General features: G+C 37.6%; 1 pseudogene; it reads left to right on the forward strand.

Annotated features, from left to right (window-relative positions):
* The first annotated feature begins 280 nt into the window (after positions 1 to 280).
* On the forward strand, positions 281 to 1,308 carry LOC141492092 (UDP-glucose 4-epimerase-like; annotated as a pseudogene).
* Positions 1,309 to 16,287: the final 14,979 nt, after the last annotated feature.

Genomic DNA, 16,287 nt, shown 5'->3' on the forward strand with positions numbered 1-16,287 from the left:
TGGTGCCTCCACCATCCCAAGAAGGAACAGCAAGGTCCAGTGCAAATCTGGGGACCATATGATGGACAAAGAGCTAGGGAAGGTTTATCAGGCTGCCTCCACTATGATGTAGTGAAGGTGCAGTAGTCACTGCTGTTGAGGGTGCTGGCCTCAGACTAACTGGAAAAATTGAACCCATAGAATGTCAGCATTAGAATTGGAAGAAGAAGCTGGACCATAGCAGACCAGGAACTGGACCATACCGTCAGGAGAGACCTTGATTGCTGACCAGGTGAATAGGATGTCAGAGAAGGTGCTGGTAACTGGAGGAGCTGGCTACATTGGTAGTCACATGTCTCTGGAGCTGCTGGAGGCCAGCTATCAGCCAGTGGTGATAGACAACTTCAACAAAGTTGTCCATGGGAGGCACCGCATGCCTGAGAGCCTGAAGATAGTGGAAGAACTCACAGGCAAGAGGTAGAGTTTGAGGAGATGGATATTTTGGACAAGGCTGCCCTGGAAGGACTCTTTAAGAAGCACAGTTTCATCACTGTGATCCACTTTTCTGGTAGTCAGTTGGGGAGTCAGGGCAGAAAACCCTGGACTATTACAAGATCAACCTCACAGGGACCATCTAGCTGCTGGAGACCATGAATACACATGGGGTGAAGAACCTGATGTTCAACAGCTTGGCTACCTTATACAAAAAGCCCTACCACCTGTCTCTGGATGAGAAAAACCCCACTGGGGGCTGCACCTGCTCTTATGCTAAATCCAGGTTCTTCATAGAGGAGATGGTCTGGGACCTGTGCCATGCAAAGAAGGCCTGGAATGCAGTGCTGCAGAGATACTTCAACCCCATCAGGGCCTATGCCTCCAGTGACATCGGTGAGAAACCATTGGGCATCCCCAACAACTTGATACCCTATGTCTCCCAGGTGGCAATATTTCAGTGGAAAATCTTCAATGTCTATGGCAACGACTACAACACCCTGAATCGGACAGGGGTCTGGGAGTACATCCATGTAGTGGACTTGGCTAAGGGCCACATCACAGCCCTGAAAAAACTCCAGGAACAATGTGGCTATCCGATCTATAACTATAGCTACTGGCTATTCTGTGCTCCAAATGGTGACGGCCATGGAGAAAGCATCTGGAAAGAAGATCCCATAGAGGACTGTGGCCCATAGAGATGGGGATATGTCCACCTGCTTTGCACTGGCACGGGAGGACCTGGGCTGGAAAGCAGATTTTGACCTAGACAAAATGTGTGAGGACCTATGGAGGTGACAAGAACAGAATCCTACAGGATTTAGCAGCCAGGTCTGATCAGCCACAAACATAACATTGGATAAGATGGACGTTCCCAACCTGAACTTGGGCCTTAGTCCATCTTTGGCTTACCATGAAGGGGAGGCAGGAGAGGCAGATGCTGAATCTCAGAGCCACCCCCAGTGGGCTGAGCCATCACAGTTCCTCCCCTGCTTCCTTAGGAGGGCACAGGAGAGTGGGCAGGGCCTTACCTTTCTACCTGATCCCCCTCTTTACTCTTCCCCCATCCAGGGGACCTCCTTCCACCAAGCAGCTGAAAACTCTAGTACTTTCCCTCCTTAAAATTATGACCCCTTCATCAGGCACCAAAAACACAGGGATTGGGTCAGGACCCATGGATCAGGCCAAACCCCTCTCCTCACAAAATCATTTCTGGTAATCAGGATGAGAAATAAAATGTTTCTTACATTTTTGTCTCTGGAAAAAAATGGAAAAAGAGGAGAATTACCTTGGGATACAGTCATGAACAAGACAAATATTTACTGCATCAAATTCCTAGTCTACAGAAAGAAGTCGGTCACCCCGACTAGCACTAGAAAGAGAAAATTTAGATACAAAAATCAGTATACAAGAAAAAAATGAAGTTTGAAAAGAAAAGAATGATGAACTTCATAAGAAATTGAAATTGAATAAAAAGCTCTTAAGTGAACAAATAAATACTCAGATAACAAAGAGTACAATGCTGTACTCTAAATTGGAAACTGAAAAAGCCAGCAGCCAATCCAGAGCAGGAGACCGAAACTGAATTCCACCCTTCTCATCTGGCTTTATGCTATTCCTGATCATGAACAAAATCAAACAACAGAACTAGACTTTTAACATAACTTTCAGCAAGAACAAGTTCAGTGGCTTCAATTTCTAAATTGTGACTTGTCTAGTATTGGAGACGAGAGTGATGTCCTTTGTCAAGAACAATTTTACAATTTTACATTGGCTTCTCTTAGTTTGTTCAAAATTTTTCTAGATTTCATTTAAATTTATTTATGCAAGATCCCTAATCCAACTTAATAAAATAGAAAATTTTAAATTGTTTTTTGCTTTTTAACTTCATTTGCTATTAATAATATGTCCCATCATTGTCTTTATTATAATTTTAAAGCACATCTTTATATGTGTATATGCATGCGGTTGTGGGTAAGCATGCAATTGTGTATATGGACATATGCACATATGTGTTTGTCAATGTAAATATGGTGCAGCAGGGTGAGACATGAGGTGTCTGTGCAGAGTCATAGTAAATTCATGACTCTTTCCCCAGCCATGGACACAGTGTGTGGTGATTAGGTAGAGTGCCATGACTGATGGCATTGACTCCTATGTCATGGAGAAGTCAGAGAATACCAAAGCAGTGAAGGCAGTAAAGAAAGGAGGAGATGCCTGTACTTGTCTTCCTTTTTAACTTGGACGATTTGGAGTTTAGGTCTTTCCCCTTCAATAAGAGGGTTTCTTACCTTCCCTATTAGAAAAAAAAATAATTCTTGTTCTGCAATAATTATCTATCAGTTTTCTCAGTTGCTTGCAATTTGAATTTATTAAAATAAGAATTAACTCATTTATCAGCTTTTCTATTGCTGTAAATTACTTTTTTCCTTATGGAGATAAGTTTTACTTTAAAGCAAATATTTAAGGGATTTTGAAATCTGTAGGTTTGTATGATTTTTAGAGTTGTTAGTAACTGACAGTATATTATATCTTCATAATGTTCATGCTTGCAATAGATTAAAGAAAAAATTTAGAGGACATTGTACATTTTCTTTCCATTAATTTTAGGAAAACTCAATAAAAGAAAGATAGTGTATTGTTTATGCTTTTTTTTGCAAGGCAGTGGGGTTAAGTGACTTGCCCAGGGTCACATGGCTAGGGAATTGTTGAGCATCTGAGATTGAATTTGAACTCTGTTCCTTCTGATTCCAGAGCTGTTGCTCTATCACTGTGCCACCTAGGCACCCAGTGTATTAAATTTAATGTTGCTAGAGAAGAAACAACTCATGAAACTCCACAAAATCCCAATGGACTTTAAGCTCCAGGTACATCAGAGAACTGTTCTGCTAGACAATGTAAGACATTGTTTTTCCAGGAACCATGATGATATCATTGTAGATAATTCCCAATGAAGAAATTCCTACCAATGCTGATTAGCACCTGGTTTTCAGTTTCTAATCTTCTCAACTAGCCTGGGGTATTATATTCATTGTTTTGCCATGATGTACAGTCAATTTACCAAAAATGGGTCTTGTTGATTCATAAAGTGGACCCATATGTAAGATATGCTGCTATTCCTCAAGGCAAAGATTATGCATAAACATATATATATATATATATATATTGAAAAATTGCATTGTAAACCTAAACTTTTCATGTATTTGACGTATCACTTATGTTAAATAAAAATAATTTTCCTTTCCTTTTTAATTTGAAGAAAGGAAAAAATATTACATTTATTTGGAAAAATAAAATCTCAACTAAAATAATAAGAATAATTAGGCAAGAACCATAAAGTGTAGAGATCATCTTCAGAAAGACGGGGTTGTTCATTGTCAAAGAGGTTAGGAAGCATGAATATTCAGTATTTAATACATTCACAAATAAGCAAATGAGAAAGTAAACCAAAACTCTTATTAAATTGATAATTAGGAAACCATTACTTTGCAGAGAGCAGTTTCAATCAAAAGGTGAGAGAATATCAGAAACTGATATTGAAAGACTGAGGCATGAGAGAAATAGAGGCACCAAGAATAGACTTTTTTTTTTTTTGCAAGGCAATGGGGTTGAGTGGCTTGCTCAAGGCCACACAGCTAGGTAATTATCAAGTGTCTGAGGCCATATTTGAACTCAGGTACTCCTGACTCCAGGGCCGGTGGTCTATCCACTGGGCCACCTAGCCGCCCCAAAGAATAAACTTTTAAAAGGTAGTTTGAAAGGACAAACATAGGGTTTTGAAGAATGAAGAAAACTGAGCAGTTAAAAAGTATTTATCAAACTGTTTCCCCTACACATATCCAGATAGAAAAAATGTTGAATAGATTAAGCTAAGTACCATATTACTGGAAATAAGAATATTAAAGATAACTTGAAGATGTCAAGAGATTTCTCCCAAGATAGCAAAAATAAAGGCTACAATGTTTACATCTACTATGCACATATTTTCCTAAAAAATCAGGCCTTGTGGGAGGACCAATATATATTAATCAGTCATTATAATTTTCCCATTAATTTTAACCAAAGAGATGAATAATGCATATCATATTAGTAATGAAATGTATTAAACTAACTTTGAATGAAATAGTAAAATTAAAATATTTTATGAATTATTTTCATAAACACTATAACCCAATACTCCACAGATACATTTCTTATATACTTAATTCAAATTTGGATGCTTCAATATTCTATTGAAGATCCTAGATCACAGCATTATAAATTATACCAAGCTAGACAAAGGACTTATAAGATGACTTACCTTCTTGATTCAACATCATCCATACAGGCGCTCCCTATACAGCAGGAACCCCACTACCAATGGATGAAAACTACTAGTTCCATTGGAAAAAAGTCTTGGTTCCATTTCTCCTTGAATTCCCCTTTTGGTGTGTTCATCTTTGTACTTGACCTTCCATGCATGTTCTGAATATTTCCTGAGATTCTGCTTAGTTGGGGACAAGTCCTAGTCACTTCATGGAGACATTTCTCTATATCAACTCCATAATGGAATAGATCCCTGGTCTTTTTGTCTTCATATCACTCCATGCATCATTCTCCCTAAATTGTTCCATGGTTGGCCTTCAGTCATCTCTTTAAATCTGCTGGGTCTTTAACTGAATGACCAGTGGAAATATTTCACATGGGATATAAAATAAGGAGAATCTTTTATTAACATGAATTGTCCACACACATTCACACGCACATTCATACACACCCTTATAATACAAAGAGTGAAGAAAAACCTACAGAGGAATATTGCCATCAAGTATCAAAATGGATAGTCTCTCTTTGGGAAGCCAGCCTGCTCTTATGAAGAGTGATCCCCCCAAAACTCTCATACTTCTATAGCGTCCTTTGTGCTACTTATTCCCTGATGGCACTTGCTGCTGCTGCTAATCCCCTATTCTTCCTCTTCTCTTCTCTTCTCTTCTCTTCTCTTCTCTTCTCTTCTCTTCTCTTCTCTTCTCTTCTCTTCTCTTCTCTTCTCTTCTCTTCTCTTCTCTTCTCTTCTCTTCTCTTCTCTTCTCTTCTCCCCTCCTCTCTCCTCCCTCCTTCCCCCTCCCTTCCCCTCCCCTCCCCTCCCCCTTCCCCTCCCTTCCCCTTCTCTCCCCTCCTGTCCCTTCCTCTCCCCCCTTCCTCTCCCCTCCTCCCCTCTCTTCTCCTTTTCTTCTCTATTTGTGTATGAGTATGTATGTGTGTGTGTATTTGTGTGTATGTATATAATGAACCCCTTTGAATTCTGGTAAAAACCTTCTCAGAATAACATTTTTGAATGAATAAAACACAAAAATGTGATATAGAAACCCAATTATATTGAAATGTAAAGATATTCATAGCTAAATAAGGAAATAATGTTAAAAATGATTGTTCTTGTTTAACCTACATCAGATTACTTCTGTCATGGGCAGGGAAGAAAGAAAGGAGGGAGGTAGAAATCTTTGGAATTCAAAAGCTTACAAAAAGATGAATGCTGAAAACTTTGTATTCAATTGGAAAAATAAAATAAGCATTCAGGATAAAAAATATAAAGTTATTAAAATGGAAAAAATATTCATGGACTTATGAACCCCTAATCCATATCAAACAAATTCTCCTCCTCAATCTTTTTCTACCCAGTAAGATTTAAATAATTCTCACTCCTGTATAATAAACTCAGAACATGTTCCTATAGAGTGTGTCATCTTTTATATTGGATAAAATATTTCAATTATGTTATATATTATATATATATATATGTATATATATAATGTCTTTTGATTCTCAGAACATCTCTAGGTGATAGTACTTTAAATATTACTAAATATTAGTCGTAGGTTGTTTTTTGTTTTTTTGGTATTTAGACCCTATAATGGAATTCTTATATATAGTGCCATGGAAAGGCTGTTTCGTTAAGTTTATGAGCCTCTTCTCAGCATACTGTTTTTAAATGCATAAAATGAACAGATTTTCAAATGAAGTCAATCATTACAAATGTTTCTTTCAAAAAATATCCATGAACTTCAGGTGAAGGATTCCCAGTATAGAATCAATCCAAGGAAGAATCAGAAACTAAGTTGAGACTATGGGCAAGATGTAAGAGAATGCATCAATACACAGGATGCTGAAAAGATCAGGTTTAGCTCCATTGAAACTCAGGATTTTTAACTCTATAATATTCTTACAAGAACTGTAAATCCCCACTTTCCTTGACTCAAGCCCCTGCATGTCTCACTTTATTGAGATTATGAGTTCTTCAAAAGCTCAAGGAATCAATAAAACAAAAGACACAGATTTATGACTGGAAATAACCTTAAAAGTCATCTAGTCCAGCCCCTTCATTTATCACTTGAGGAATTTAAGTCCAGTGAAATTAAATCTCTGAACCAGGGTTACAAACTTTGACAGAAGTAGAGTCGAGATTTCAACTGAGTTGTCTTATCTCCAGATCTAGCACTTTCTCCATTCTCCCACATAGACTTTTATTTTGTCTGCTGTTTTCCAGTCAATTTCTGGACAATAGAAATGCAATAATATGGTTTTTGTATTTATTTTGGAGCCACCAGAGGAGGGAGCACATTGGATACTTGAATATCCCTTCCTTTGCTTTGGGGAGTGAGGGGGGGCACATATCAAGGGCAGCAAACTACAAACCTTATGTTTGTAGGACAGAAGAAAATGAACCCTTAGGATCCAGCCTGTGACCAGGCAGTGCCTATCGGGGCTATGAGCTGGCAAGGAGCCTTTCCATGGCACTACAAATAATAATTCCCTTTCACAAATTGCCATTTCAACAGAATTATACAAGCCATTTCTGACAAGAGGTTCTCCTCAACCCCCCTTCCCCATGTTCTCTCTGCTTCCTTCTTTAATGCATGCCTGTGAAATATATACAGTATGTGCATAAGTTAAATCATGGGTCACTTAAATTTCCTTCATTTAAATGAGACAAACTTTAATGGAATGAAAAAAGAAAACAGAAATTACTTTCTGAATTATTCAGAAATATCACAGGAGATGAAAACTGCTTAGTAGTTTCCACTGTGTAGATAATGCATCGTGATCAATAAGCAAATGGTAACCTTACCTTAAGAGCAAATCTAAGGATGCATTATTAAAAAGGAATAAAATTGGTAGGCTTCATTATTCATGCAAATTTAATGGTGTGTATATGGGTTAGAAGTCATACTTAAAAATTTAATCCAGTACATTCTAATTGGGGGAAAGACAGAAGCTAAAGCAGTTTTTATACATAGTTATTCTTTACAATGTTTACAATTATTAGTATTTTTAAGATTAGTGAAGTTGCAAGGAAAGAACTTTTGTCGTTTCCTCTTGGAAATATAGATACAAAAGGATCATTTCCTTTCTCTGAAAAAAAAGAACAAACCAACTTCAGGCACTTGCACCTTTGGAACTCCCTGCTAAGATATTATAACAGAATTGCCAAATGTCAGGGTTGTAAGGGACCTCAGCAAACATTTAATTTAAATCATTCCTAGAAACAAATTCCCTCTCCCACCAAACTGTCATGTGGCCATACAGTCAGAGCTTAAAAGTTCTAAAGAGAAGCAACTCAATTTATCCCGATATGACTACTTTTGAATTCTATTTTTTGTTCCTTTTTTTGAATAACCATTACACTATCCTACAATGTAAATTTGACTCCTTGCAACTTGAATTCATCTCTTAAACTTGTGCCTCAGAGGACAAGGAGTGACTATCTCACCAGAATCCTTGACTATGGCTATCATACTCTCCCCTGAGTAATTTCTCTTCAATCCAAACATTTCCATTTTCTACGACAAATTGTCTCATGTCCCTTTTCACAGCAGGCAAGATGGAAAAATTGGTGACAATGACTTTCTAGTGATGGAATGGAGGCAATGCATATTTAATAAAGACTCAAGGTCTCTGAATTTCTTCTGCTCTCCTACAGGCAAACCTCAATCTTTTCCTAGAATACTTGAGTCTGAGATTTTCTTCATAAAGCACAAAGGATTATGACAATGAGACAACCACATGACAAAGAATATAAGGAAGAATATAAAGAAGTCAAGAAGACCTGAATTCAACTATGAACTGAAAGACTTCCCAGCTCTGTGACCTTGGGCAAGTCAGGAAACCCCTGCTTGCCTTAGTTTCCTCATCTGTAAAATGAGGATGATGATAGCCCTACCTTCTTAGGGTTTTTGTGAAAACCACAAAATTTGAAAAATATCTATTACAGTGAATGTTTCATTGTAAGCATTATGTAAAGGTCAGCCATTATTAGAAGTGGTATTAGTATTATAATCCTTCATATAAATAAAAGGGCATAAATTCACAATCCTCTATTTTAAACTACTATTCAAAACCAGGATAATTTAAGTGAAAACAATTCAAGAGAAAACTGTTTGCATAATTCTAAACTCCCAGTTTCCCTTTGTCAAGCACTGGAGAACATATTGATTAAAAGTACAAGTCTTAAGTTTGAAATTGATTTTTTTTGCAAGGTGAGATTTTTGATTATTGGAAAACAAGATATGCTTCTTAAATTGTAAAAATGGGAAATATATACAAGTAGTTTTAAACTATTTGATTATATGAATAAATACAATTAAACAAATGGTTTAGTTGCAGATAGACCTTGCTAAAATTAGAATTAGACATTTTTTCTTCAAAGAAAAGTTTGATTTTTATTTTTCCCCTGTGTTTATAAATTCTCTGAAAGCTTTAGGCCTTTCATATGGAACTTCAGTTATCCTTAATGAAGGAATAAATGTGTTCTCAGTGAACAAATTTCTTTATAGCATTTTTTAAAGTTACAAAAAGTTCTATTTATGGAGCTTGGAACATAGAAATCCCTTAATAAGTATTTGCTAAGTGAATGTGTGATATTTTTGCTGATATCTAGGTAGAAAAGGGGACATACAAATTAATGGGTTAAACACTTCCAGTGCTCCTAACAGACCATCATCAAACATTACTGAAGTCATTGACCACATAGCTCAGGTTGAAGTCTAGTGCTGGGTCTATTCCATTTGAGATTTACAAATAGGGTGGGGGGTCCATCCTTCATATCAAAAGCTGACTGAAATTTTCCAGATTGTATGGCAAGAGGTTATCCCTAGGATAACCAAGAATGGCTACATTGTCCATCTATAAAGGTCAAGGGAATTGATTGTTCTGTGACAATCATAAGTGGGCTTGGGGATCTCTCAGTCATTGCCATACAAATTAAATAATGGCAAGGATTATTTTTCTCATCTTACAATCTAGGAAACTGAACCTTAAAGAACCATAGCAAATGCAATCTAGCCCAACTTTGTTATTTTAAAAAGAAAGAAAATTGAGACTAAGAGGAGTGAAGTAGTTTATTCACAGTAAAAAACTTAACAAATCCTGCAGCAAAATATTCTGACAATGCTACTATTCTACCACAACACTGCCTGGAAAAGAAGTTAAAAAACAACCTTTAGTGTAGACTTGATTTTTGTGCCTCCTTACCCTTGACACTAGGGAGCTATCTTAGTTAGCAATTAGTTGATATGATATACATTTTGACTTTTCAAGTCAGGTGATATGAGTCTGAGATCTGGCATTGATTCTTGTTAGTTGTTTTATTCTGAGTATATATATATATATATATATATATATGGAACAGATGATACAAATTGAAAATGACCTAACTAGGAAAAGAATTTAAAAGAAGGGGGCAGCTAGGTGGCGTGGTGGATAAAGCACTGACCCTGGAGTCAGGAGTACCTGGGTTCAAATCTGGTCTCAGACATTTAATAATTACCTAGCTGTGTGGCCTTGGGCAAGCCACTTAACCCCATTTTCCCTGCAAAAACCTAAAAAAATAATTTAAAAGAAGAGGAGAATTTGCTGGATTGCATTTGAGAAATTGTGTACTTTTCTTGATGGTGGTGGTGATGGTGGTCTTTCCTTCTTGAAAAGGAGCAAATTGATATAACGATGTTAGAGTCAAGTTAAAATGTCTTCGATTGTGACTGACCAGACAGATATGAACTGGAAATGCTCTACCATAGGTTGGGCATAATTAGTCCATGTAAACATCTGGTGTGGATTCACATTTCTTTTAAGCCATTTCAATTCTACTTTGTACTTATAGTATGATGAGGGTATTCTATGATGAAGGTTCTTGTGCCCATCTTTCCCATGCCATGCAATCAAATGCAAAGTTCATAAGAGAGAACTTGAGAGTGTCCTTGCATCACTTTTCCTGACCATGTGAAGCATTCTCCATGCGTGAGCTCTGCATAAAGTAGTTTTCTTGGCAAGTGTACATTTGGCATTTGAACAATATGAGCAATCCATCAGAGCTGCACACTAGTAGAGTTTGAAGGTTTGACATAAACTGTTTAAGAAAGGACCTCAGTGTCTGGTATCTTATTCTGCAAGGTGATCCTTAGAATCTTGCTAAAATAATTCAAATGGAAGTGATTCAGTATCTTGGCATGGCACTGGAATGCAGGTTTCATACATATACAATGATGAGGTCAGCACAATTGCCCTGTAGAACTTCAGTCTGTTTTGCTAATACCTCTTCTCTCCCATACTTTATTTCAGAGCCTCTTAAGCACTGGACTAGCTTTCTCAATGTTTGTGCATCAATGTTTATATATTATCAATGGATATATTGCTGCAAAATGTGCTACCAAGGTAAATAAACTTTGTCCACAGCATTCAAAACATCTCCATTTGCTGTAAGCAGAGGTTCCATATTTGGATGGTGCAGTACTGACTGAAGGACCACCTTTCTTTTCTTGGTGTTAATGATTAAGCCCAAAATTAACACAGGCTGCAGAGAATTAATCCATTCCTTAGTGCATCTCAGCTTCAGCGGCTGCACAGAGTACACAATCATCTGCAAACAGTAATCATGCCTCAACACTCCTCCTACTTTAATCTTGGTTTGTAGCATTTTCAAGTTGAAGACTTAGCCATCAGTGCTGTAGCTGAGCTTAATATCATGTTTGTCCTTACTTAAGACTTTTGACCATATGACTGAGTACATCCTAAAAAGTATGGGAGCAAGCTGTTGTACCCCACTGGTGACTGACAAAGTCTGAGAGCTTTGGCCATTGTTCAGAACCTGGGCAAGCATGTCATTGCTACTGATGAACTTCTCTGGGAAAACAATTTGTTTTTCATTTTAAGGCAATGGGTTTAAAGGACTTGCCTAAGGTCATACAGCTAGGTAATTAAGTGTCTGAAACTGTATTTGAACTCAGCTCCTCCTGATTCCAGGGGTGGTACTCTATCTACTGCATGACCTGGCTGTCCCTGGGAAAAGAAATTTTGATACAATTCTTATAATTCCTCAACTGAAAGTATCAAAGCTTTTTGGCACATCTGTACATACATACATATATACCCATGCCCTGTGCCTGGTATTTCTCTTCTAATTTGGGCAACAAACATGATACTGACCATTCCTTGATCTTTGAAGCTCTATGACCATCTTCCAGGTCATGGATCAGCCTATGAAGAACTCTGCCAAGCATCTTGCTGGCAATGGCTAAGAGAGAGATCCCCAACCCCACTTAATGATTGTCACAGAACAATTAATTCCCTTCACATTTATAGACGGACTGTGTAGACATTCTTGGATAACTCCCTCTTGCCATCCAATCTGCAAAATTTCAGTCGGCTTTTTTATATGAACAATGGACCCCACACAGAATTTGTAAATCTCAAATGGAATAGAATCAGCTCTAGATGATTTACCCCATGAAAGGAGACTATGTACACTCAAAATCTCTTCTTCAGTTGGAAATTCAGCTAGGGTGGGATTGACTTCAACGTGAGGTATATGGTCCATGGCTTCAGTCTTGATTGATGATGGTTTGTTAGGAGCACTATGGAAGTGTTTAATCCATTTCTCCAAAGTCATGTCCTTATCACTAAATTGTTACCATTAGTATAAAACTGAATTTCATCTACTCTTTATCTTTCCAAGCATCACTTATACTTTACTTTTTTTAATTTTTTAAATTTTATTTATTTAAGGCAACAGGGTTAAGTGACTTGCCCAAGGTCACACAGCTAGGCAATTATTAAGTTTCTGAGGCTGGATTTGAACTCAAGTACTCCTGATTCCAGGACTGGTGCTCTATCCACTGAGTCATCTAGCTGCCCCCACTTGTATTTTACTTTTGTTGGAATTAAGTGCTGTCCTATTAAAAATGAATGGACTATCCTGCTGGTAAACCCTATGGAAAGATCTTCATTTTTCATGTATATTTTTATGTGTCCCTGTCATCTTCATCAAACTACTCTTAAAGTTTGTGAGCATTTTGTCCCATATGAATAAATGTAGGACTGTGTGTAAAATCTCTGAAAGTTGTCCACTCCTTCTGTGTTTTACTGTTGCCAGGTGGATGTTGGCTTAACTTTCCCCTCCAAGTTATCAACAGACTGTTCCCACTCAGAGGAGCACTCAAATCTATTGATATCAGTTGTTCTGGTAGTCATTTCATCTGAGGGCTGCTGCTTTGGTTGAACATGAATATTTAACATGGAGAGGAGAAGTCTTTGATCAGGCCAACATTCCACTCCAGTCATTGCCTTCATCACTCTCACATCCCACTCATCTCTTCTCTTTTCAATCCCATCAACTATTAGGTGCCAGTACTTGCTATGAGGGTGTGTCCAAGAAGTTTTCTTGTATTTAGGTATATAAAAGACAGAGTTGATGAAGATAAGATCATGAAATATATAATTCCTCTGTAGTAAAAGACCATTGCTATTACTGTTTACCTTTCCATTACTTCCAAGAACTCTCTGATTTTTTGATAGTCTAAACCTAATCTATCATTAAAATCATTCAGAATTATAAGTTTGTCATCTTTTGGTCCATTGATGATAAGGATCTCCAGGATCTCATAAGATTTTTTTCTTTGACTCCCAAGAAATTTTGTCATGGTTTGAGCATAGGTAAAGATGAAGGTGGCATGGGATTTTCCTGAAAGCAGCCATCCCATTTTTCATGAGCCTGTTGTTCTCTCCATTTGGTAGGCATATGAGCTTTTTAACTGGATTAGTTTTGACTGTCGAACCCATACCACCTTCATGACACTCCTCACTACTATGGTCACTCTATAAAAATGTGTATCCAGCCGCAGCTTCAGTAAACTGACCTTCATATACCCAACTTGTTTCACTCAGGGCTGCGATTTGTTTGTGATACCTGCTGAGTTCTCTCAAAGCAAGAGCTGCTCATTTTTCAGGATATGGAATTTTGTGCTGATGCTGGTGAATGAAATAATCTTTTTGTACTTTTTCTGGTGTTTCAACTAAAGGGGTATTTCTCTCTGCTTCAGCAATCAGATTAGAATTGGGTGAGAAGACAGTTTTGGGAGGTGAGGAATGCAAACCTTAAAAGGCTGTTACTCAGACGAATCACACTGCTGTGTTTTAGTGAAAAGATGACCGTACAGCCTGGGCAATCTGTGTTTAGATTTGTGACTATAGGTCCCAATATAGCTGCATCTGATACTTTACCGCTTGTCTGTCACCACAGAACTTTGAGATAGTTAAAATGGTAAAATTGCATGGGTCATATCTTTTGATTCATGTGTAAATTGAGGCAGAACATGTGGAAATTCATATATTAATGAGTAAGATTTGCACAAAGTTGATTCTCTTCCAAAAACATCACAATCCTGTGGCAAGGAAAAAGTCAAAATGATTTTTAATGGCTTGAAATTCAGTGGATGATTTTGATGGATTCAGGGAAGGTCTAACCAAGCTCATAGTGCTTCACAGAGCCTGCTGTCATTATTTTCACAGCAGTTGTAACAAATTGTTCCCATCAACTGAGACACCACTGTAATTCACTGACCAGTTTGAGACCTTTTGGCTACCTTCAACCTGGTTTAGCCTGTCTGCCAAAATGATAAACTGGGCTGTGGACACATGCTACAGCTTCTTAGAACCATAGATGAAAGGTGGACACCAAAGATATGAAGCACACCTGGAAAGGGCTTGGCAGCCCTCAAACCAGAGGTACTAGTCTTCCTCAATGCACCTTACACCCCAATCATTCTTGCTGTAATGATTTCAAACTTCTCTCTTAAAAGGTAGTAAAGGGCAACTTCAAAATTCCTGAATTATTCATATGGTATTGCATATTTGAGAAGCATAGAAAATTAGTCTTTCAATAAATGAAATTTAAAATCACTCCAAAAGAAATGAAGAGGAATATGGTAAATGTGAGCATGATTCAATATGTTAGAACAGTATAAAGCACTGGCTTCAAATGTATAGCCATGCTCCCGACTAATTAAAATACAATTGGGTAATATTTAAAAAAAATAAATCAAACATAACAGAGCACAGATAATGATAGCTTGTGCTTTCCCTAAGTAAATATGGCCCCATGTAGAACCTTATGGATGAAACTATTGCTATTTGAGTTTGACAGCTCAGGTTTAATGGATAGGAACTATGAATTTGTAGGAATGAAAGAGAAGATGGTTTTGTAACATCACAAGAGTAGTAAGTGGCCAATGCTTACTTTTAGAATGATGGATAGGTTCTCTGGAATAAATTAATGGAAAGATATACTCAGGAGCCAGACAAAAATAGATAGATATGGAAATGGCTGAAATTTCCATTTTTACAGGGCATTCCCACATTACTGCAACCATAGCTGTATTTGAGTGTTAGAATATGAGTTTTTTGATTTATCTCATCTAATACTAAACTTGATTTTCCCAAATGATTCCCAAAGATCCAGATTGTGTTTATGTTCTCTTGACCCCAAGTCCTCCCTTGTTTCTGATCAGGTGACCAGATTATTTACCCCTAAAATAGTAACAATAGACTTTCCGGAGCCAAGATGATAGAGTAAGCAGTAAATCACTATGACTCTCCAATATTCACTCTCAAATTATCATAACATATTGTCCCCAGTAAATCTTGGAGCAACAGAATGAGTAAAATTTGGGGGTGAAACAATCTTTTATCCCAAGAATCTTAGAAGCATTCCAGCTGGTCAACAGTAAGCCCCATTGCAGAATACCAATGGAATACCCTGATGCCAGGGTGTTGAGATAGGCAAAATCCAACAGCCTTCCCCACAATGCCTCGGCATAGTAAGGGGAAAGGGTAGAATCCAGGATCAAAAACCTCCCTATCTTTCATCACAGTCCCATCAAACAGGAACTGTCAATAGTCAGTAGGCCTGGGGAAATACAAAAACACCATACTAATCTCAGCATATGACAGACATCAGAACTAGGACCCTGGCTCAGTACCAGAGAAGCTGCAAGACCCCAAAAGCCTCCAGGTGTGTCAGCTACAACCCCCTTCTCTGTTTTTAGGCATTCAGGTCATCAATGTGGCACCAGGTAAACAGTCCAGGGTGTGCAACTTCTGGCACATGAAGCCTCACATAGTACTCCTTCACTAACAGAGCAGAACTCTCCTTTTCTTTTTTTGACATTGAAAGATTTTATTTATTTTCAGTTTTACAATCCCCCCCTAATTTTGCTTCCCAACCCCCACCCTCCACAGAAGGCATTCTGCTAGTCTTTACATTTATTTTGTTTCCATGGTATATATTGATCTAAGATGAATGTGATGAGAGAGAAATCACAGCTTTAAGGAAAAAAATAAAGTATAAGAGATAGCAAAATTACATAATAAGATTACATTTTTGTAAAATTAAAGGTAATAGTCTTTGGTTTTGTTCTAACTCCACAATTCTTTCGCTGGATACAGATGGCTTTCTCCAACACAGATAGACCAAAATTGTCCCTGATTGTTCCACTGATGGATCGAGCA

Source organism: Macrotis lagotis, chromosome 6 (assembly GCF_037893015.1).
Source record: "Macrotis lagotis isolate mMagLag1 chromosome 6, bilby.v1.9.chrom.fasta, whole genome shotgun sequence".
Lineage (NCBI taxonomy): Eukaryota > Metazoa > Chordata > Mammalia > Peramelemorphia > Peramelidae > Macrotis > Macrotis lagotis.